This window comes from Mesoplodon bidens (genome assembly GCF_964165515.1).
Source record: "Mesoplodon bidens genome assembly, chromosome: Y".
Lineage (NCBI taxonomy): Eukaryota > Metazoa > Chordata > Mammalia > Artiodactyla > Ziphiidae > Mesoplodon > Mesoplodon bidens.
Genome location: NC_138180.1, coordinates 12,754,718 through 12,776,347, shown reverse-complemented (window position 1 = coordinate 12,776,347; position 21,630 = coordinate 12,754,718).

The window sequence follows — 21,630 nt, the reverse complement described above, 5'->3', positions numbered from 1 at the left end:
CTATAACATTGTCCTGATTCTTTCTGTATATTCTTTACTTATGTTTTTGTTTTCCTTAATCAAAGTGTGTCTTTTAAATCTTTTCAAAGAATATTCTTTGGACTTACTAAGTCACCTCAATTTTATACGTTTTCTCTTGTATTAAGTTCTGCTCATATCTTTATTTATCTTTTTTCTATGTTCTCAGGGTTTATTGTTTTGATTTTCTGATGTCAAGTAAAACACTTGGTTATTCATTATAATAAATCTTTTTACTTACAAAGATTTGAACTTTTAAAGATTCCAGCTTACTTGTACGTTTCTAAGGGTCCATTCCTCTACACTGTTGCCGGCCAAAGGCTTTGTTCACCATATAGCAATGTATATATTGACATATTATCCCCTCGGCTTTCTGTGATTCCCTGCATCTCACCTTTCTTTGCAGACAAGCCATTTGAAATACCCTTAACTTATTTCACAGCCAATAAGTCTTTGAAATAATGTGTATTTTTTAGAGAAATCATCTTATATAATTAGGCAGAAAATCTCACCTTCCATAGTTTTCTAAACAGCATAATTTCACTCTTCTCACTGCTTAATTTGTTGTATTAAACAACCTTTCAGTATTTAGCTTTATCAATGACATGTACTTGAAAAATGTTTTAGAGATCATACCAGTCTTTGAAAACATCCTTGTTCCTTGTTTCATTTCCAGGTTTATGTATATTTTCTGCCTAGCTACTGATTATTCCAACATGTCAAGGATGGCCTAGAGAATCTAATTCTGGTATTGATTGTTTTTGCTGATTGTCTCCTTTGTAGCGGATTTCTTCATTATTGTGTAAATTTAGATCATGAGCTCATGTTTAGCTAAACAGCTGACCTTGTAAGAGGCTTAGGTGTGAACGCTCGTAAGTTTCAGCAAAAAGTCGGCAAACATTTATTTGTGTACCTCCAATGAGTTGCCCACAAGGACCCCGTATTCTAGAAGTGTTGGTCCACTACTCCATCTAGGGGTAGGGGACTTAGACAGGGCTGCTTTCGGCCCCCGAAATTGTGCAGTGGCAGTGGGCGGCCTGTGGCCAGGGCAGGAGCCTCTCTGCGTGTGAACCTGAGAATCATCTCTCCTGCGAACTTCGGTCACCTGGCAGGAAGCTACGATGCCCAGACCGATGGTTAGCTGTGCAGCGAGGTATACTGCGCGGACACGTTCCACACACACTTCAACTAAGTGGGTGGCCTGAGTGGAAAAGTGAGAGTTTGGGCAGCTGTGCAGACAAAGAAGGCGCCCTATGGCCTGGGCCTAAATGCTTGTGACACCCCACTGTGCCTGCCGGGCTCTGAGGGCCCTGCCCTGGTCCCCCTGTTCCCCTGTCCTTTGTTCAGTCACAGCAGAGATGGCCACACCCACTCCCTCAGTGAGGGCAGTGTTCCAGCCTCCCTCAGCCCCGCCCACTCTCCGCAGGTTACCATGGACTACAGATGCTGCATTCTCAGGCCAGGGCGTTCCGAGAATGCCAAGGGCAGACATGATGACCTTAAATGATTTCCTCTTGTGTCAGTTTTGGTAAACTGTAGGAGCTAGCAAATGGTCAACTTTACAGAAATGTTCAAATTTACTGGCATTTCATATATTCTCTGCTATAACATTGTCCTGATTCTTTCTATATATTCTTTAATTATGTTTGTGTTTTCCTTAATCAAAGTGTGTCTTTTAAATCTTTTCAAAGAATATTCTTTGGACTTACTAAATCACCTGAATTTTATACGTTTTCTGTGGTATTAAGTTCTGCTCATATCTTTATTTATCTTTTTTCTATGTTCTCAGGGTTTATTGTTTTGATCTTCTGATGTCAATTAAAACACTTGGTTATTCATTTTCATCAATCTTTTTACTTATAAAGATTTGAACTTTTAAAGATTCCAGCTCACTTTTAAGTTTCTAAGGGTCAGGTCCTCTACATTGTGGCTGGCCTAAGGCTTAGTTCACCATATAGCAATGTATATATTGACATTTTCCCCTCGACTTTCTGTGATTCCCTATATCTCACCTTTCTTTGCAGACAAGCCATTTGAAATACACTTAACTTATTTTACAACCAATAAGTCTTTGAAATAATGTCTATTTTTTAGAGAAATCATCTTATATAATTAGGCAGAAAATCTCACCTGCCATAGTTTTCAAAACAGCATAATTTCACTCTTCTCACTGCTTAATCTGTGGTATTAAACAACCTTTGAGTATTTAGGTTTATCAACGACATGTACTTTAAAAATGTTTTAGAGATCCTCCCAGCCTTTGAAAACCTCCTTGTTCCTTGTTTCAGTTCCAGGTTTATGTATATTTTCTGCCTTTCACCTGATTATTCCAACATCAGATGGATGGCCTAGGGAATCTCATTCTGGTATTGATTGTTTTTGCTGATTGTCTCACTTTGTAGCTGATTTCTTCAATATTGTGTAAATTTAGATCATGAGCTCATGTTTAGCTAAACAGCTGACCTTGTAAGAAGCTTCGGTGTGAACGCTGGTAAGCTTCAGCAGAAAGTCGGCAAAGGTTTATTTGTGTCCCTCCCGTGAGTTGCCCGCAAGGACCCCGTTTTCTACAAGTGTTGGTCCAATACTCCTTCGAGAGGCAGTGGATTCAGACATGGCTGCTTTTCAGCCTTCGATCTTGGGCAGGGTCAGTGGGCGGCCTGTGGCCCGGGCAGGAGCCTCTCTGCGTGTGAACGTTGGATTCATCTCTCCTGCGAACTTCGGTCACCTGGCAGGAAGCTACGATGCCCTGACCTATGGTTAGCTGTGCAGCGAGGTGTACTGCGCGGACAGGTTCCAAACACACTTCAAATAAGAGGGCGGCCTGAGTGGAAAGGTGAGAGTTTGGGCAGCTGTGCAGACAATGAAGGCGCCCTATGGCCTGGGCCTAAATGCATGTGACACCCAACTGGGTCTGCCGCGCTCTGAGGGCCCTGCACTGTGCCCCCTGCTCCCCTGCCCTTTGTTCAGTCACAGCAGAGATGGCCACACCCACTCCCTCAGTGAGGGCAGTCTTCCAGCCTCCCTCAGCCCCGCTCACTCTCCGCAGTTTACCATGGACTATAGATGCTGCATTGTTAGTCCAGGGCGTTCCGAGAATGCCAAGGGCAGACATGATGACCTTAAATGATTTCCTCTTGTGTCAGTTTTGGTAAACTGTAGGAGCTAGGAAATGGTCAACTTTACAGAAATGTTCAAATTTACTGGCATTTCATATATTCTCTGCTGTAACATTGTCCTGATTCTTTCTGTATATTCTTTACTTATGTTTTTGTTTTCCTTAATCAAAGTGTGTCTTTTAAATCTTTTCAAAGAATATTCTTTGGACTTACTAAGTCACCTGAATTTTATACGTTTTCTGTTGTATTAAGTTCTGCTCATATCTTTATTTATCTTTTTTCTATGTTCTCAGGGTTTATTGTTTTGATTTTCTGATGTCAAGTAAAAGACTTGGTTATTCATTTTAATAAATCTTTTTACTTATAAAGATTTGAACTTTTAAAGATTCCAGCTTACTTGTACGTTTCTAAGGGTCCATTCCTCTACACTGTTGCCGGCCTAAGGCTTTGTTCACCATATAGCAATGTATATATTGACATATTATCCCCTCGGCTTTCTGTGATTCCCTACATCTCACCTTTCTTTGCAGACAATCCATTTGAAATACCCTTAACTTATTTCACAGCCAATAAGTCTTTGAAATAATGTGTATTTTTTAGAGAAATCATCTTATATAATTAGGCAGAAAATCTCACCTTCCATACTTTTCTAAACAGCATAATTTCACTCTTCTCACTGCTTAATTTGTTGTATTAAACAACCTTTCAGTATTTAGCTTTATCAATGACATGTACTTTAAAAATGTTTTAGAGATCCTACTAGTCTTTGAAAACATCCTTGTTCCTTGTTTCATTTCCAGGTTTATGTATATTTTCTGCCTAGCAGCTGATTATTCCAACATCTCAAGGATGGCCTAGGGAATCTAATTCTGGTATTGATTGATTTTGCTGATTGTCTCCCTTTGTAGCTGATTTCTTCATTATTGTGTAAATTTAGATCATGAGCTCATGTTTAGCTAAACAGCTGACCTTGTAAGAGGCTTAGGTGTGAACGCTCGTAAGTTTCAGCAAAAAGTCGGCAAAGATTTATTGGTTTCCCTCCAATGAGTTGCCCACAAGGACTCCGTTTTCTAGAAGTGTTGGTCCAATACTCCCTCTAGGGGTAGGGGACTTAGACAGGCCTGCTTTCGGCCCCCGAACTTGGGCAGGGGCAGTGGGCGGCCTGTGGCCCTGGAAGGAGCCTCTCTTCGTGGGAACCTGGGAATCATCTCTCCTGCGAACTTCGGTCACCTGGCAGGAAGCTACGATGTCCAGACCTATGGTTAGCGGTGCAACGAGGTATACTGCGCGGACAGGTTCCACACACACTTCAACTAAGTGGGTGGCCTGAGTGGAAAAGTGAGAGTTTGGGCAGCTGTGCAGACAAAGAAGGTGCCCTATGGCCTGGGCCTTAATGCTTGTGACACCCCACTGGGTCTGCCGCGCTCTGAGGGCCCTGCCCTGGGCCCCCTGCTCCCCTGCCCTTTGTTCAGTCACAGCAGAGATGGCCACACCCACTCCCTCAGTGAGGGCAGTGTTCCAGCCTCCCTCAGCCCCGCCCACTCTCCGCAGGTTACCATGGACTACATATGCTGCATTCTCAGGCCAGGGCGTTCCGAGAATGCCAAGGGCAGACATGATGACCTTAAATGATTTCCTCTTGTGTCAGTTTTGGTAAACTGTAGGAGCTAGGAAATGGTCAACTTTACAGAAATGTTCAAATTTACTGGCATTTCATATATTCTCTGCTCTAACATTGTCCTGATTCTTTCTGTATATTCTTTACTTATGTTTTGGTTTTCCTTAATCAACGGTGTCTTTTAAATCTTTTCAAAGAATATTCTTTGGACTTACTACCTCACCTGAATTTTATACGCTTTCTGTGGTATTAAGTTCTGCTCATAAATTTATTTATCTTTTTTCTATGTTCTCAGGGTTTATTGTTTTGATCTTCTGATGTCAATTAAAACACCTGGTTATTCATTTTCATCAAACTTTTACTTATAAAGATTTGAACTTTTAAAGATTCCCGCTCACTTTTAAGTTTCTAAGGGTCAGGTCCTCTACATTGTGGCTGGCCTAAGGCTTAGTTCACCATATAGCAATGTATATATTGATATTTTCCCCTCGACATTCTGTGATTCCCTACATCTCACCTTTCTTTGCAGACAAGCCATTTGAAATACACTTAACTTATTTCACAGCCAATAAGTCTTTGAAATAATGTCTATTTTTTAGAGAAATCATCTTATATAATTAGGCAGAAAATCTCACCTGCCCTAGTTTTCAAAACAGCATAATTTCACTCTTCTCAATGCTTAATCTGTGGTATTAAACAACCTTTGAGTATTTAGGTTTATCAACGACATGTACTTTAAAAATGTTTTAGAGATCCTACCAGCCTTTGAAAACATCCTTGTTTCTTGTTTCAGTTCCAGTTTTATGTATATTTTCTGCCTTGCACCTGATTATTACAACATCAGACGGATGGCCTAGGGAATCTAATTCTGGTATTGATTGTTTTTGCTGATTGTCTCACTTTGTAGCTGATTACTTCAATATTGTGTAAATTTAGATCATGAGCTCATGTTTAGCTAAACATCTGACCTTGTAAGAGGCTTAGGTGTGAACGCTGGTAAGCTTCAGCAGAAAGTCGGCAAAGATTTATTTGTGTCCCTCCAGTGAGTTGCCCGCAAGGACCCCGTTTTCTACAAGTGTTGGTCCAATACACCTTCGAGAGTCAGTGGACCCAGACATGGCTGCTTTTCAGCCTTCGATCTGGTGCAGGGCCAGTGGGCTGCCTGTGTCCCGGGCAGGAGCCTCTCCGCATGTGTCCCAGGGACCCATTTGCCTGCGAACTTCGGTCCCTGGCAGGAAGCTACGATGCCCTGACCTGGTTAGCTGTGCAGCGAGGTGTACTGCGTGGACAGGTTCCAAACACACTTCAAATAAGAGGGCGGCCTGAGTGGAAAGGTGAGAGTTTGGGCAGCTGTGCAGACAAAGAAGGCGCACTATGTCCTGGGCCTAAATGCTTGTGACACCCCACTGGGTCTGCCGCGCTCTGAGGGCCCTGCCCTGGGCCCCCTGCTCCCCTGCCCTTTGTTCAGTCACAGCAGAGATGGCCACACCCACTCCCTCAGTGAGGGCAGTGTTCCCGGCTCCCTCAGCCCCGCCCACTCTCCGCAGGTTACCATGGACTACAGATGCTGCATTCTCAGGCCAGGGCGTTCCGAGAATGCCAAGGGCAGACATGATGACCTTAAATGATTTCCTCTTGTGTCAGTTTTGGTAAACTGTAGGAGCTAGGAAATGTTCAACTTTACAGAATTGTTCAAATTTACTGGCATTTCATATAATCTCTGCTATAACATTGTCCTGATTCTTTCTGTATATTCTTTACTTATGTTTTTGTTTTCCTTAAACAAAGTGTGTCTTTTAAATCTTTTCAAAGAATATTCTTTGGACTTACTAAGTCACCTGAATTTTATACGTTTTCTGTTGTATTAAGTTCTGCTCATATCTTTATTTATCTTTTTTCTATGTTCTCAGGGTTTATTGTTTTGATTTTCTGATGTCAATTAAAACACTTGGTTATTCATTTTAATAAATCTTTTTACTTATAAAGATTTGAACTTTTCAAGATTCCAGCTTACTTGTACGTTTCTAAGGGTCCATTCCTGTACACTGTTGCTGGCCTAAGGCTTTGTTCACCTTATAGCAATGTATATATTGACATATTATCCCCTCGGCTTTCTGTGATTCCCTACATCTCACCTTTCTTTGCAGACAAGCCATTTGAAATACCCTTAACTTAGTTCACAGCCAATAAGTCTTTGAAATAATGTGTATTTTTTAGAGAAATCATCTTATATAATTAGGCAGAAAATCTCACCTTCCATACTTTTCTAAACAGCATAATTTCACTCTTCTCACTGCTTAATTTGTTGTATTAAACAACCTTTCAGTATTTAGCTTTATCAATGACATGTACTTTAAAAATGTTTTAGAGATCCTACCAGTCTTTGAAAACATCCTTGTTCCTTGTTTCATTTCCAGGTTTATGTATATTTTCTGCCTAGCACCTGATTATTCCAACATCTCAAGGATGGCCTAGGGAATCTAATTCTGGTATTGATTGTTTTTGCTGATTGTCTCCCTTTGTAGCTGATTTCTTCATTATTGTGTAAGTTTAGATCATGAGCTCATGTTTAGCTAAACAGCTGACCTTGTAAGAGGCTTAGGTGTGAACGCTCGTAAGTTTCAGCAAGAAGGTCGGCAATGATTTATTTGTGTGCCTCCAATGAGTTGCCCACAAGGACCCCGTTTTCTAGAAGTGTTGGTCCAATACACCCTCTAGGGGTAGGGGACTTAGACAGGGCTGCTTTCGGCCCCCGATCTTGGGCAGGGGCAGTGGGCGGACTGTGGCCCGGGCAGGAACCTCTCTGCGTGTGAACCTGGGAATCATCTCTCCTGCGAACTTCAGACACCTGGCAGGAAGCTACGATGCCCAGACCTATGGTTAGCTGTGCAGCGAGGTATACTGTGCGGACAGGTTCCACACACACTTCAACTAAGTGGGCGGCCTTAGTGGAAAAGTGAGAGTTTTGGCTGCTGTGCAGACAAAGAAGGCGCCCTATGGCCTGGGCCTAAATGCTTGTGACACCCCACTGGGCCTGCCGGGCTCTGAGGGCCCTGCCCTGGGCCCCTGCTCCCCTGCCCTTTGTTCCGTCACAGCAGACATGGCCACACCCACTCCCTCAGTGAGGGTAGTGTTCCAGCCTCCCTCAGCCCCGCCCACTCTCCACAGGTTACCATGGACTACAGATGCTGCATTCTGAGGCCTGGGCGTTCCGAGAATGCCAAGGGCAGACATGATGACCTTAAATGATTTATCTTGTGTCAGTTTGGTAAACTGTAGGGGCTAGGAAATGGTCAACTTTACAGAAATGTTCAAATTTACTGGCATTTCATATATTCTCTCCTATAACATTGTCCTGATTCTTTCTATATATTCTTTAATTATGTTTGTGCTTTCCTTAATCAAAGTGTGTATTTTAAATCTTTTCAAAGAATATTCTTTGGACTTACTACCTCACCTGAATTTTATCCGTTTTCTGTGGTATTAAGTTCTGCTCATATCTCTATTTATCTTTCTTCTATGTTCTCAGGGTTTATTGTTTTGATCTTCTGATGTCAATTAAAACACTTGGTTATTCATTTTCATCAATCTTTTTACTTATAAAGATTTGAACTTTTAAAGATTCCAGCTCACTTTTAAGTTTCTAAGGGTCAGGTCTTCTACATTGTGGCTGGCCAAAGGCTTAGTTCACCATATAGCAATGTATATATTGATATTTTCCCCTCGAGTTTCTGTGATTCCCTACATCTCACCTTTCTTTGCAGACAAGCCATTTGAAATACACTTAACTTATTTCACAACCAATAAGTCTTTGAAATAATGTCTATTTTTTAGAGAAATCATCTTATATAATTAGGCAGAAAATCTCACCTGCCATAGTTTTCAAAACAGCATAATTTCACTCTTCTCAATGCTTAATTTCTGGTATTAAACAACCTTTGAGTATTTAGGTTTATCACCAAGTACTTTAAAAATGTTTTAGATATCTTACCAGCCTTTGAAAACCTCCTTGTTCCTTGTTTCAGTTCCAGTTTTATGTATATTTTCTGCCTTGCACCTGATTATTCCAACATCAGATGGATGGCCTAGGGAATCTAATTCTGGTATTGATTGTTTTTGCTGAGTGTCTCAATTTGTAGCTGATTATTTCAATATTGTGTAAATTTAGATCATGAGCTCATGTTTAGCTAAACAGCTGACCTTGTAAGAGACTTAGGTGTGAACGCTGGTAAGCTTCAGCAGAAAGTCGGCAAAGATTTATTTGTGTCCCTCCAATGAGTTGCCCGCAAGGACCCCGTTTTCTACAAGTGTTGGTCCAATACTCCTTCGAGAGGCAGTGGACTCAGACATGGCTGCTTTTCAGCCTTCGATCTGGGGCAGGGCCTGTTGGCGGCCTGTGGCCCGGGCAGGAGCCTCTCCGAATGTGTCCCAGGGAACCATTTGCCTGCGAACTTTGGTCACCTGGCAGGAAGCTACGATGCCCTGACCTATGGTTAGCTGTGCAGCGAGGTGTACTGCGCGGACAGGTTCCAAACACACTTCAAATAAGAGGGCGGCCTGAGTGGAAAGGTGAGTGTTTGGGCAGCTGTGCAGACAAAGAAGCCACCCTATGGCCTGGTCCTAAATGCTTGTGACACCCTACTGGGTCTGCTGGGCTCTGAGGGCCCTGCCCTGGGCCCCCTGCTCCCCTGCCCTTTGTTCAGTCACAGCAGAGATGGCCACACCCACTCCCTCAGTGAGGGCAGTCTTCCAGCCTCCCTCAGCCCCGCCCACTCTCCGCAGGTTACCTTGGACTACAGATGATGCATTCTGAGGCCAAGGCGTTCCGAGAATGCCAAGGGCAGACATGATGACCTTAAATGATTTCCTCTTGTGTCAGTTTTGGTAAACTGTAGGAGCTAGGAAATGGTCTACTTTACAGAAATGTTCAAATTTACTGGCATTTCATATATTCTCTGCTATAACATTGTCCTGATTCTTTCTATATATTCTTTAATTATGTTTGTGTTTTCCTTAATCAAAGTGTATCTTTTAAATCTTTTCAAAGAATATTCTTTGGACTTACTACCACACCTGAATTTTATACGTGTTCTGTGGTATTAAGTTCTGCTCATATCTTTATTTATCTTTTTTCTATGTTCTCAGGGTTTATTGTTTTGATTTTCTGATGTCAAGTAAAACACTTGGTTATTCATTTTAATAAATCTTTTTACTTATAAAGATTTGAACTTTTAAAGATTCCAGCTTACTTGTACGTTTCTAAGGGTCCATTCCTCTACACTGTTGCCGGCCTAAGGCTTAGTTCACCATATAGCAATGTATATATTGACATATTATCCCCTCGGCTTTCTGTTATTCCCTACATCTCTCCTTTCTTTGCAGAGAAGCCATTTGAAATACACTTAACTTTGGTCACAGCCAATAAGTCTTTGAAATAATGTGTACTTTTTAGAGAAATCATCTTATATAATGAGGCAGAAAATCTCACCTTCCATAGTTTTCTAAACAGCATAATTTCACTCTTCTCACTGTTTAATTTGTTGTATTAAACAACCTTTGAGTATTTAGCTTTATCAATAACATGTACTTTAAAATTGTTTTAGAGATCCTACCCGTCTTTGAAAACATCCTTGTTCCTTGATTCATTTCCAGGTTTATGTATATTTTCTGCCTAGCACCTGAATATTCCAACATCTTACGGATGGCCTAGGGAATCTAATTCTGTATTGATTGTTTTTGCTGATTGTCTCCCTTTGTAGCTGATTTCTTCATTATTGTGTAAATTTAGATCATGAGCTCATGTGTAGCTAAACAGCTGACCTTGTAAGAGGCTTAGGTGTGAACGCTCGTAAGTTTCAGCAAGAAGGTCGGCAATGATTTATTTGTGTGCCTCCAATGAGTTGCCCACAAGGACCCCGTTTTCTAGAAGTTTTGGTCCAATACACCCTCTAGGGGTAGGGGACTTAGACAGGGCTGCTTTCGGCCCCCGATCTTGGGCAGGGGCAGTGGGCGGACTGTGGCCCGGGCAGGAACCTCTCTGCGTGTGATCCTGGGAATCATCTCTCCTGCGAACTTCGGTCACCTGGCAGGAAGCTACGATGCCCAGACCTATGGTTAGCTGTGCAGCGAGGTATACTGTGCGGACAGGTTCCACACACACTTCAACTAAGTGGGCGGCCTTAGTGGAAAAGTGAGAGTTTGGGCAGCTGTGCAGACAAAGAAGGCGCCCTATGGCCTGGGCCTAAATGCTTGTGACACCCCACTGGGCCTGCCGGGCTCTGAGGGCCCTGCCCTGGGCCCCTGCTCCCCTGCCCTTTGTTCCGTCACAGCAGACATGGCCACACCCACTCCTCAGTGAGGGTAGTGTTCCAGCCTCCCTCAGCCCCGCCCACTCTCCACAGGTTACCATGGACTACAGATGCTGCATTCTGAGGCCAGGGCGTTCCGAGAATGCCAAGGGCAGACATGATGACCTTAAATGATTTATCTTGTGTCAGTTTTGGTAAACTGTAGGGGCTAGGAAATGGTCAACTTTACAGAAATGTTCAAATTTACTGGCATTTCATATATTCTCTCCTATAACATTGTCCTGATTCTTTCTATATATTCTTTAATTATGTTTGTGCTTTCCTTAATCAAAGTGTGTATTTTAAATCTTTTCAAAGAATATTCTTTGGACTTACTACCTCACCTGAATTTTAAACGTTTTCTGTGGTATTAAGTTCTGCTCATAACTTTATTTATCTATTTTCTATGTTCTCAGGGTTTATTGTTTTGATCTTCTGATGTCAATTAAAACACTTGGTTATTCATTTTCATCAATCTTTTTACTTATAAAGATTTGAACTTTTAAAGATTGCAGCTCACTTTTAAGTTTCTAAGGGTCAGATCCTCTACATTGTGGCTGGCCTAAGGCTTAGTTCACCATATAGCAATGTATATATTGCCATTTTCCCCTCGACTTTCTGTGATTCCCAACATCTCACCTTTCTTTGCAGACTAGCCATTTGAAATACACTTAACTTATTTCACAGCCAATAAGTCTTTGAAATAATGTCTATTTTTTAGAGAAATCTTCTTATATAATTAGGCAGAAAATCTCACCTGCCATAGTTTTCAAAACAGCATAATTTCACTCTTCTCCATGCTTAATCTGTGGTATTAACAACCTTTGAGTATTTAGGTTTATCAACGACATGTACTTTAAAAATGATTTAGAGATCCTACCAGCCTTTGAAAACCTCCTTGTTCCTTGTTTCAGTTCCAGTTTTATGTATATTTTCTGCCTTGCACCTGATGATTCCAACATCAGATGGCTGGCCTAGGGAATCTAATTCTGATATTGATTGTTTTTCCTGATTGTCTCACTTTATAGCTGATTTCTTCAATATTGTGTAAATTTAGATCAAGAGCTCATGTTTAGCTAAACAGCTGACCTTGTAAGAGGCTTAGGTGTGAACGCTGGTAAGCTTCAGCAGAAAGTCGGCAAAGATTTATTTGTGTCCCTCCAATGAGTTACCCGCAAGGACCCCGTTTTCTACAAGTGTTGGTCCAATACTCCTTCGAGAGGCAGTGGACTCAGACATGGCTGCTTTTCAGCCTTCGATCTGGGACAGGGCCAGTGGGCGGCCCGTGGCCCGGGCAGGAGCCTCTCCGCATGTGTTCCAGGGACCCATTTGCCTGCGAACTTTGGTCACCTGGCAGGAAGCTACGATGCCCTGAACTATGGTTAGCTGTGCAGCGAGGTGTACTGCGCGGACAGGTTCCAAACACACTTCAAATAAGAGGGCGGCCTGAGTGGAAAGGTGAGAGTTTGGGCAGCTGTGCAGACAACGAAGGCGTCCTTTGGACTGGGCCTAAATGCTTGTGACACCCACTGGGTCTCCCGGTCTCTGAGGGCCCTGCCCTGGGCCCCCTGCTTCCCTGACCTTTGTTCAGTCACAGCAGAGATGGCCACATCCCCTCCCTCAGTGAGGGCAGTCTTCCAACCTCCCTCAGCCACGCCCCCTCCATGCAGGGTACCATGGACTACAGATGCTGCATTCTGAGGCCAGGGCGTTCCGAGAATGCCAAAGGCAGACAGGATGACCATAAATGTTTTCCTCTTGTGTCAGTTTTGGTAAACTTTAGGCGCTAGGAAATGGTCCACTTTACAAAAATGTTCAAATTTACAGGCATTTCATATATTCTCTGCTATAAAATTGTCCTGATTCTTTCGGTGTATTCTTTACTTTTTTTGTTTTCCTTAATCAAAGAGTGTCTTTTAAATCTTTTCAAAGAATATTCTTTGGACTTACTAAATCACATGAATATTATACGTTTTCTGTTGTATTAAGTTCTGCACATATCTTTATTTATCTTTTTTCTATGTTCTCAGGGTTGATTGTTTTGATCTTCTGATGTCAATTAAAACATTTGGATATTCATTTTAATAAATCTTTTTACTTATAAAGATTGAAACTTTTAAAGATTCCAGCTTACTTGTACGTTTCTAAGGGTCCATTCCTCTACACTGTTGCCGGCATAAGGCTTAGTTCACCATATATCAATGTATATATTGACATATTATCCCCTCGGCTTTCTGTGATTCCCTACATCTCACCTTTCTTTGCAGACAAGCCTTTTGAAATACCATTAACTTATATCACAGCCAATAAGTCTTTGAAATAATGTGTATTTTTTAGAGAAATCATCTTATATAATTAGGCAGAAAATCTCACCTTCCATAGTTTTCTAAACAGCATAATTTCACTCTTCTCACTGCTTAATTTGTTGTATTAAACAACCTTTGAGTATTTAGCTTTATCAATGACATGTACTTTAAAAATGTTTTAGAGATCCTACCAGTCTTTGAAAACATCCTTGTTCCTTGTTTCATTTCCAGGTTTATGAATATTTTCTGCCTAGCACCTGATTATTCCAACATCTGACGGATGGCCTAGGGAATCTAATTCTGGTATTGATTGTTTTTGCTGATTGAGTCCCTTTGTAGCTGAATTCTTCATTATTGTGTAAATTTAGATCATGAGCTCATGTTTATCTAAACAGCTGACCTTGTAAGAGGCTTAGGTGTGAACGCTCATAAGTTTCATCAAAAAGTCGACAAACATGTATTTGTGTCCCTCCAATGAGTTGCCCACAAGGAACCCGTTTTCTAGAAGTGTTGGTCCAATAGTCCCTCTAGGGGTAGGGGTCTTAGACAATGCTGCTTTCGTCCCGCGATCTTGGGCAGGGGCAGTGGGCGGCCTGTGGCCCGGGCAGGAGCCTCTCTGCGTGTGAACCAGGGAATCATCTCTCCTGCGAACTTCGGTCACCTGCCAGGAAGCTACGATGCCCAGACATATGGTTAGCTGTGCAGCGAGGTATACTGCGCGGACAGGTTCCACACACACTTCAACTAAGTGGGCGGCCTCAGTGGAAAAGTGATAGTTTGGGCAGCTGTGCAGACAAAGAAGGCGCCCTATGTCCTGGGCCTAAATGCTTGTGACACCCCACTGGGTCTGCCGCGCTCTGAGGGCCCTGCCCTGGGCCCCCTGCTCCCCTGCCCTTTGTTCAGTCACAGCAGAGATGGCCACACCCACTCCCTCAGTGAGGGCAGTGTTCCATCCTCCCTCAGCCCCGCCCACTCTCCGCAGGTTACCGTGGACTACAGATGCTGCATTCTGAGGCCAGGGCGTTCCAAGAATGCCAAGGGCAGACATGATGACCTTAAATGATTTCCTCTTGTGTCAGTTTTGGTAAACTGTAGGAGCTAGGAAATGTTCAACTTTACAGAATTGTTCAAATTTACTGGTATTTCATATATTCTCTGCTATAACATTGTCCTGATTCTTTCTGTATATTCTTTACTTATGTTTTTGTTTTCCTTAATCAAAGTGTGTCTTTTAAATCTTTTCAAAGAATATTCTTTGGACTTACTAAGTCACCTGAATTTTATACGTTTTCTGTTGTATTAAGTTCTGCTCATATCTTTATTTATCTTTTTTCTATGTTCTCAGGGTTTATTGTTTTGATTTTCTGATGTCAAGTAAAACACTTGGTTATTCATTTTAATAAATCTTTTTACTTATAAAGATTTGAACTTTTAAAGATTCCAGCTTACTTGTACGTTTCTAAGGGTCCATTCCTGTACACTGTTGCTGGCCTAAGGCTTTGTTCACCTTATAGCAATGTATATATTGACATATTATCCCCACGGCTTTCTGTGATTTCCTACATCTCACCTTTCTTTGCAGACAAGCCATTTGAAATACCCTTAACTTAGTTCACAGCCAATAAGGCTTTGAAATAATGTGTATTTTTTAGAGAAATCATCTTATATAATTAGGCAGAAAATCTCACCTTCCATACTTTTCTAAACAGCATAATTTCACTCTTCTCACTGCTTAATTTGTTGTATTAAACAACCTTTCAGTATTTAGCTTTATCAATGACATGTACTTTAAAAATGTTTTAGAGATCCTACCAGTCTTTGAAAACATCCTTGTTCCTTGTTTCATTTCCAGGTTTATGTATATTTTCTGCCTAGCACCTGATTATTCCAACATCTCAAGGATGGCCTAGGGAATCTAATTCTGGTATTGATTGATTTTGCTGATTGTCTCCCTTTGTAGCTGATTTCTTCATTATTGTGTAAATTTAGATCATGAGCTCATGTCTAGCTAAACAGCTGCCCTTGTAAAAGGCTTAGGTGTGAACGCTCGTAAGTTTCAGCAAAAATTCGGCAAAGATTTCTTTGTGTCCCTCTAATGAGTTGCCCACAAGGACCCCGTTTTCTAGAAGTGTTTGTCCAATACTCCCTCTAGGGGTAGGGGATTTAGACAGGGCTTCTTTCGGCCCCAAAACTTGGGCAGGGGCAGTGGGCGGCCTGTGGCCCGGGCAAGAGCCTCTCTGCGTGTGAACCTGCGAATCATCTCTCCTGCGAACTTCGGTCACCTGGCAGGAAGCTACGATGCCCAGACCTATGGTTAACTGTGCAGCGAGGTATACTGCGTGGACAGGTTCCACACACACTTCAACTAAGTGGGTGGCCTGAGTGGAAAAGTGAGAGTTTGGGCAGCTGTGCAGACAAAGAAGGTGCCCTATGGCCTGGGCCTAAATGCTTGTGACACCCCACTGGGCCTGCCGGGCTCTGAGGGCCCTGCCCTGGGCCCCCTGCTCCCCTGCCCTTTGTTCAGTCACAGCAGAGATGGCCACACACACTCCTTCTGTGAGGGCAGTGTTCCAGCCTCCCTCAGGCCCGCCCACTCTCCGCAGGTTACCATGGACTACAGATGCTGCATTCTGAAACCAGGGCGTTCCGAGAATGCCAAGGGCAGACATGATGAAATTAAATGATTTCCTCTTGTGTCAGTTTTGGTAAACTGTAGGAGGTAGGAAATGGTCAACTTTACAGAAATGTTCAAATTTACTGGCATTTCATATATTCTCTGCTATAAAATTGTCCTGATTCTTTCTATATATTCTTTAATTATGTTTGTGTTTTCCTTAATCAAAGTGTGTCTTTTAAATCTTTTCAAAGAATATCCTTTGGACTTACTACCTCACCTGAATTTTATCCGTTTTCTCTGGTATTAAGTTCTGCTCATATCTTTATTTATCTTTTTTCTATGTTCTCAGGGTTTATTGTTTTGATCTTCTGATGTCAATTAAAACACTTGGTTATTCATTTTCATCAATCTTTTTACTTATAAAGATTTGAACTTTTAAAGATTCCAGCTCACTTTTAAGTTTCTAAGGGTCAGGTCCTCTACATTGTGGCTGGCCTAAGGCTTAGTTCACCATATAGCAATGTATGTATTGATATTTTCCCCTCGACTTTCTGTGATTCCCTACATCTCACCTTTCTTTGCAGACAAGCCATTTGAAATACACTTAACTTATTTCACAACCAATATGTCTTTGAAATAATGTCTATTTTTTAGAGAAATCTTCTTATATAATTAGGCAGAAAATCTCATCTGCCATGGTTTTCGAAACAGCATAATTTCTCTCTTCTCAATGCTTAATCTGTGGTATTAAACAACCTTTGAGTATTTAGGTTTATCAACGACATGTACTTCAAAAATGTTTTAGAGATCCTACCAGCCTTTGAAAACCTCCTTGTTCCTTGTTTCATTTCCAGTTTCATGTATATTTTCTGCCTTGCACCTGATTATTCCAACATCAGATGGATGGCCTAGGGAATCTAATTCTGGTATTGATTGTTTTTGCTTATTGTCTCACTTTGTAGCTGATTTCTTCAATATTGTGTAAATTTAGATCATAAGCTCATGTTTAGCTAAAAAGCTGACCTTGTATGAGGCTTAGGTGTGAACGCTGGTAAGCTTCAGCAAAAAGTGGGCAAAGGTTTATTTGTGTCCCTCCAATGAGTTGCCCGCAAGGACCCCGTTTTCTACAAGTGTTGGTGCAATACTCCTTCGAGAGGCAGTGGACTCAGACATGGCTGCTTTTCAGCCTTCGATCTGGGGCAGGGCCAGTGGGCGGCCTGTGGCCCGGGCACGAGCCTCTCCGCATGTGTCCCAGGGACCCATTTGCCTGCGAACTTCGGTCACCTGGCAGGAAGCTACGATGCCCTGACCTATGGTTATCTGTGCAGCGAGGTGTACTGCGCGGACAGGTTCCAAACACACTTCAAATAAGAGGGAGGCCTGAGTGGAAAGGTGAGAGTTTGGGCAGCTGTGCAGACAAAGAAGGCGTCCTTGGGCCTGGGCCTAAATGCTTGTGACACCCACTGGTTCTGCCTGTCTCTGAGGGCCCTGCCCTGGGCCTCCTGCTTCCCTGACCTTTGTTCAGTCACAGCAGAGATGGCCACATCCACTCCCTCAGTGAGGGCAGTCTTCCAACCTCCCTCAGCCACGCCCCCTCTCCGCAGGTTACCATGGACTACAGATGCTGCATTCTGAGGCCAGGGCGTTCCGAGAATGCCAAGGGCAGACAGGATGACCTTAAATGTTTTCCTCTTGTGTCAGTTTTGGTAAACTTTAGGCGCTAGGAAATGGTCCACTTTACAAAAATGTTCAAATTTCCTGGCATTTCATATATTCTCTGCTATAACATTGTCCTGATTCTTTCTGTGTATTCTTTACTTTTTTTTGTTTTCCTTAATCAAAGAGTGTCTTTTAAATCTTTTCAAAGAATATTCTTTGGACTTACTAAATCACCTGAATTTTATACGTTTTCTGTTGTATTATGTTCTGCTCATATCTTTATTTATCTTTTTTCTATGTTCTCAGGGTTTATTGTTTTGATTTTCTGATGTCAATTAAAACACTTGGTTATTCATTTTAATAAATCTTTTTACTTATAAAGATTTGAACTTTTAAAGATTCCAGCTTACTTGTACGTTTCTAAGGGTCCATTCCTCTTCACTGTTGCCGGCCTAAGGATTAGTTCACCATAGAGCAATGTATATATTGACATATTAAACACTCGGCTTTCTGTGATTCCCTACATCTCACCTTTCTTTGCAGACAAGCCATTTGAAATACACTTAACTTATTTCACAGCCAATACGTTTTTGAAATAATGTGTATTTTTTAGAGAAATCATCTTATATAATTAGGTAGAAAATCTCACCTTCCATAGTTTTCTAAACAGCATAATTTCACTCTTCTCACTGCTTTGTTTGTTGTATTAAACAACCTTTGAGTATTTAGCTTTATCAATGACCTGTACTTTAAAAATGTTTTAGAGATCCTACTAGTCTTTTTTTTTTTTTTTCATTTTTTTTAAGTTTATTTATTTATTTTTTTAATTAGTTTCTGCTTTATAACAAAGTGAATCAGTCATACATATACATCTGTTTCCACATCCCTTCCCTCATGCATCTCCCTCCCTCCCACCCTCCCCATCCCACCCCTCCAGGCGGTCACAAAGCACCGAGCTGATCTCCCTGTGCTCTGCGGCTGCTTCCCACTATCTATCTACCTTACGTTTGGTAATTTATACACGTCCATGCCTCTCTTTCGCCTTGTCACAGCCCACCCTTCCCCCTCCCCATATCCTCAAGTCCATTCTCAAGTAGGTCTGCGTCTTCATTCCCGTTTTGCCCCTAGGTTCTTCATGACATTTTTTTTTTTAAATTCCGTATATATGTGTTAGCATACGGTATTTGTCTTTCTCTTTCTGACTAACTTCACTCTGTATGACAGACTCTAGGTCTATCCACCTCATTACAAATAGCTCAGTTTCGTTTCTTTTTATGGCTGAGTAATATTCCATTGTATATATGTGCCACATCTTCTTTATCCATTCATCCGATGATGGACACTTAGGTTGTTTCCAGCTCCGGGCTATTGTGAATAGAGCTGCAATGAACATTTTGGTACATGTCTCTTTTTGAATTATGGTTTTCTCAGGGTTTATGCCCAGTAGTGGGATTGCTGGGTCATATGGTAGTTATATTTATAGTTTTTTAAGGAACCTCCATACCGTTCTCCATAGTGGCTGTACCAATTCACATTCCCACCAGCAGTGCAAGAGTGTTCCCTTTTCTCCACACCCTCTCCAGCATTTCTTGTTTCTAGATTTCTTGATGATGGCCATTCTGACTGGTGTGAGATGATATCTCATTGTAGTTTTGATTTGCATTTCTCTAATGATTAATGATGTTGAGCATTCTTTCATGTGTTTGTTGGCAGTCTGTATATCTTCTTTGGAGAAATGCCTATTTAAGACTTCTGCCCATTTTTGGATTGGGTTGTTTGTTTTTTTGCTATTGAGCTGCATGCGCTGTTTATAAATTTTGGAGATTAATCCTTTGTCAGTTGCTTCATTTGCAAATATTTTCTCCCATTCTGAGGGTTGTCTTTTGGTCTTGTTTATGGTTTCCTTTGCTGTGCAAAAGCTTTGAAGTTTCATTAGGTCCCATTTGTTTATCTTTGTTTTTATTTCCATTTCTCTAGGAGGTGGGTCCAAAAGGATCTTGCTGTGATTTATGTCTTAGAGTGTTCTACCTATGTTTTCCTCTAAGAGTTTGATAGATTCTGGCCTTACATTTAAGTCTTTAATCCATTTTGAGCTTATTTTTGTGTATGGTGTTAGGGAATGATCTAATCTCAAACTTTTACATGTCCCTGTCCAGTTTTCCCAGCACCACTTATTGAAGAGGCTGTCCTTTCTCCACTGTCCATTCCTGCCTCCTTTATCAAAGATAAGTTGGCCATATATGCGTGGGTTTATCTCTGGGCTTTCTATCCTGATCCACTGATCTATCTTTCTGTTTTTATGCCAGTACCACACTGTCTTGATTACTGTAGCTTTGTAGTATAGTCTGAAGTCAGGGAGCCTGATTCAAGTCACCTCAATTTTATACGTTTCCTTTTGTATTAAGTTCTGCTCATATCTTTATCTTTTTTCTATGTTATCAGGGTTTATTGTTTTGATCGTCTGATGTCAATTAAAACACTTGGTTATTCATTTTAATAAATCTATTTACTTATAAAGATTTGTAGTTTTGAAGATTCGAACTTACTTGTAAGGTTTTAAGGGTCAGGTCCTCTACATTGTTGCTCGCCTAACACTTAGTTCAACATATAGCAATGTATATATTGACCTATTTTCCCCTCGACTTTCTGTGATTCCCTACATCTCACCTTTCTTTGAAGACAAGCCATTTGAAATACCCTTAACTTATTTCACAGCCAATAAGTCTTTGATATAATGTGTAATTTTTAAAGAAATTTTCTTATATAATTAGGCAGAAAATCTGACCTTCCATAGTTTTCAAAATAGCATAATTTCACTCTTCTCAATGATGAATCTGTTTTGAGTATTTAGCTTTATCAATGGCATGTACTTTAAAAATGTTTTAGAGATCCTCTCTGTCTTTGAAAACATCCTTGTTCCTTGTTTCAGTTCGTTTTACGTATATTTTCTGCCTTGCACCTGACTATTCCAAAATCTGATGGATGGCCTAGGGAATATAATTCTGGTATTGATTGTTTTTGCTGATTATCTCCCCTTCTAGATGATTTCTTCATTATTGTGTAAATTTAGATCATGAGCTCATGTTTAGCTAAACAGCTGACCTTGTAAGAGTCTTAGGTGTGAACTCTCGGAAGCTTTAACAGAAAGTCGGCAAATATTTACTAGTGTCCCTCAAATGAGTTGCCCTCGAGGACCACGTTTTCTACAAGTGTTGGTCCAATACGCCCTCTAGAGGCAGGGGATTCAGACAGGGCTGCTTTGCGGCCCCCGATCTGGGGAAGGGGCAGTGGGCGGCCTGTGGCCCGGGCAGGAGACTCTCCACGTGTGTCCCAGGGACACATCTGACTGCGAACTTCGGTCCACGGGCAGGAAGCTACGATGCTCAGACGTATGGTTAGCTGTGCAGCATGGTGTACTGGGCGGAGAGGTTCCACACACACTTCAAGTAAGAGTGCGGCCTGAGTGGAAAGGTGAGAGTTTGGGCAGCTGTGCAGACAAAGAAGGCGCCCTTTTGCCTGGACCTAAATGCTTATGACACCCCACTTGGCCTGTCTGTCTCTGCGGTCCCTGCCCTGGGCCCCCTGCTCCCCTGTCGTTTGTTCGGTCACAGCAGAGATGGCCACACCCACTCCCTTAGTGAGGGTAGGGTTCCAACCTCCCTCAGGACCGCTCTCTCTCCGCAGGTTACCATGGACAACAAATGCTGCATTCTGAGGCCAGGGCTTTCCGAGAATGCCAAGGGCAGACAGGATGACCTTAAATGATTTCCTCTTGTGTCAGTTTTGGTAAACTTTAGGAGCTAGGAAATGGTCCACTTTACAGAAATGTTCAAATTTACTGGCATTTCATATATTCTCTGCTATAATATTGTCCTGATTCTTTCTGTATATTCTTTACTTATGTTTTTGTTTTCCTTAATCAAAGTGTGTCTCTTAAATCTTTTCAAAG